The following is a 3,535-nucleotide window of genomic DNA, read 5'->3' on the forward strand; positions in this document are numbered from 1 at the left end:
TTGAATGTATTACTCTAACTGAAGTACTTAATCCACAGCCTTCAATATTCTACACAAAACCCCCCAAATCTAAAACTCTAAGGGAGTGAGTTTGTTTCCAGTGTCTTGATTGTGAAGAAATTTCAGTGGTTACACAATTGCCAATAGGTTCAATTCATGGTCTCTAAAATCTGCTCCCATAAAGATAACAGCCAAGAAAACCCTATGGAGCAGTACTGCTCTATAACACACGGGGTCGCCATGAGTTGAAATCGACTCGACAGTGAGAGTTTAAAACATTACATAGATGAAAAATAACTGTCCAATGTTATACTACCACATTTGGTATAATTACCAAATAACTAGCTGAAAAATAACTAGTCAGTTAAATAATTAAGTAACAGTAATGCCCCTATGACTTCCATTGGGTGCCTAATTTGGTGCTCCGCCTGGGTCTCATATCGGAAAATAAAAGTGGCCATCACTATGGCAGCTCTGGCCAACAGGGACATTTCTGTGGATGATTTCCCCACTGGAACTTAAGGTAGCTGAGGACACCACCCTCACTGGGAAGTCTGCAGTGCTGAAATTCTCTTCTGTGACATTGTTTAAGTCAGGCAGCCATTTGATTCAAACTTTAGTGCTCAGAGAATCTCCTTCTGCCCGTCTAGGTAGGCCAGACCTGGACCACACCAATTAGTCTAACCTCCCTGGATTTTTCTTGCCTCTAAGAAAGAGAGACCAAGTTGTGCAGGACACCCTCAGGTTGGGAGATTAACATCAGCTGGTTATTAACAGAAATAGTCCCTGGGTGGCGCAAACGGTTAAGCACTGGACTACCAGTTTAGTCTCCTTGGAAGAGAGGCCTGGGGATCTGTCTCTGAAAGGGCACAGCCTTGAAAACCTCACGGAGCCGTTCTCATCTGCACACAGGATGTCGCTCTGAGTCGGAATCAACTCCACAGGAACTAACAACAACGTTAACATTAATAGCTAGGCATTTTCTCTGCAGAAGTTAAGAGCTTGGCTGCTAACCAAGACGTTGGCAGTTCGAATCCACTAGCTGCTCCTTAGAAATCCTACAGGACAGTTCCACTGTATCCTATAGGATCCCTATGAGTTAGAATCGACTCCATGGCAATGGGTTTACAGGTTCTCTGTACTATAGTTATTAGGTCCCCTTCACAGGTTAAGAAACTGAGGCTCAAAGAGGTAAAATAACAAAGATTTGAGCAGACTAATCTGTTTAATTCTGAAGATATAGTAATTTAGAAGGCACTGGCTAAAAGCAGGGTTCAGAATATGTAGTTACTTGTTGTTCTCGTTGTGTACTGTTGAGTCAATTCCGACTCATAGCAACCCCAAATGACAGAGTAGAACTATCACTAGATAACAACAGCGAACATTTTTGAGTACCTGCAGCCTGCCAGGTGCTGTGTACAACTCATTGCACACTCCTACAGCCCTCTGGTTTGTAGAGAGGGTTGTAATTTTCCATTTATAAATGAGGCAAAAAGGAGTTAAATAACTTGCCAGGGGCACATCGATAGTGACAAGTGCAAACCAAACCAGGCAAACCGCTCCCCAGCCCATCCTCCTAATGACTGTACTCTGTGTTCCACTATCAGTGCTGGCCACTAAGCCTTCTCCCCCTGTTTCTAGTTTCTGGATCTTCACTAGGATCTCCCCTACGACCTGTTGCTGCTATAAGCACGGCTTTGACAGAGTTTGGCTTCGACAGAGCCCTACACAAAGGCTCTTCCCAACCCACAGGACATGTTCCGAATACGCTCATCTCACTCCTCGGTCCACTCTGCTCCTCACTTTCGTCTTTGTTGGGTAGACTTTGTTTCTCTTGCACATTTCTGATTCAGATTTCATTGCTCACGGAGATAGATGACTTTCTGTTTCTTCTGGGAGTTCTGCCTATGATACGGCATCTCTGTAGGGCCCTTCCCACCCACTCTCCCCAGGCTGCTCTCTTCTGCCTAAGACCCCGTGATCAGATTTTCACACTGCCCTTATGTCTCTGGGGTCACCGCTTCCTCCAAGCTGAAAGCACATTTATATTAAAAACCTCCAATATCCAGGAGCATCCCCAGGTACTTCCATTGGATTTACACAGAGTATTCTTTTTGCTTAAGACCTACAAGTGCCTATTTTTATTAGCTGCCACCCACCTGTCAGTTTGTCATACTGTGGTGGTTTGCATGTTGCTATGGTTCTGGAAGTTATGCCACTGGTATTTCAAATACCAGCAGGGTCACCCATGGTGGACAGGGTTTCAGCAGAGTATTTAGGCTAAGACTGGAAAGAAAGGCCTGGTGATCTACGTCTAAAATTAGCCCCTGAAAACCTTATGGATTACAACAGAATTGTCTGGTAATGTGCTGGAAAGGAACTCCCCAGGTTGGAAGGCACTCAAAATACAGCCACCAGAACAACAAACTCAAGCACACCAACACCGACAATTGTGAAGATGGCACAGGCAGAACCAGGCGACATTTCATTCTATTGTACATGGGGTTGCCATGAGTTGGAGCTGACCTGACAGCAACTAATAACAACAAGCCTGTTGCCAGTCCCCTTGGTCACCTCTGTTTCTCATGACTGCCATAGAGGAGATGGCTGGTCTCGCTGAGTTTCACATCTTCATGGAAGGTGTCACAGCTCTTCTATAGGAAAATCTGTTAGTAGAGCTCTTGTTTTTCTCTTGTGAGCATTCCTTTAATGAGAGAGAATATTCTTGCAAAACATTCTGGAAATCTGTGCTTTCCTGGGGCCCTTTCAATCTGGACTCAGACCTGGTTTTATAAATGAAGATTATGTACTGCCCCAATGTTGCAAGAAAAAAAAAACCCCAAAAAACACAAAGCATTACATTTATAAGTGAATAGATTCACAGACACTTGAACTGGATGTGTCCTCAGAGATCATCTCACCCAGGAGACAAGGAAATAGGGAGATTAAGTAACTTGCCTAATTCACACAAATTTATCCAAGTTATTAAAGGACAAAGTTACTCAATAACATTACCCAATTTGTGCCAAAAGACACATTTTTTTTTTTTCCCAGTATGGATAATTCAGACAAGAGTAGATCTAAGTTGCTAAAGTTCACCAAAAACAAGTAAGAAATTTTGTTTATTTCTAAGACTCATTTCATTTAAAATTTCTCCTAGATTTGATGCAATACCTACTGGTCTCATCATTAACTTTTCTTGTAAGCACAAAGAGTGGCCATTATTATTCATTCAGTTATAAATTCATTTATTTACTCAAAGGTTATTTATGGAGTGTCTTATGTAACAAGCATTGAACTAAAAATTGGAAACTTTTAAAATGAAGAAGTGTTTAAATAAAACACTCAAATAAGTGTTTTAAAAATTAAGAAGTGAGATAGTGTTCTATGATACAGATTCTGTATATTCCTGTTGGGTAGTCCAAGTTCAAGTAATTGAGGTGGGTTCAGGTTAGGAATCAATCTTCATTAGCCAAACGTAAAATATCGTTAGTCGCAAAGTCAGCAATCAGATTCAGAGAAAAATTGCCGTAAA

The sequence above is a fragment of the Elephas maximus genome, chromosome 2 (assembly GCF_024166365.1).
Source record: "Elephas maximus indicus isolate mEleMax1 chromosome 2, mEleMax1 primary haplotype, whole genome shotgun sequence".
In the NCBI taxonomy this organism is placed as follows: Eukaryota; Metazoa; Chordata; class Mammalia; order Proboscidea; family Elephantidae; genus Elephas; species Elephas maximus.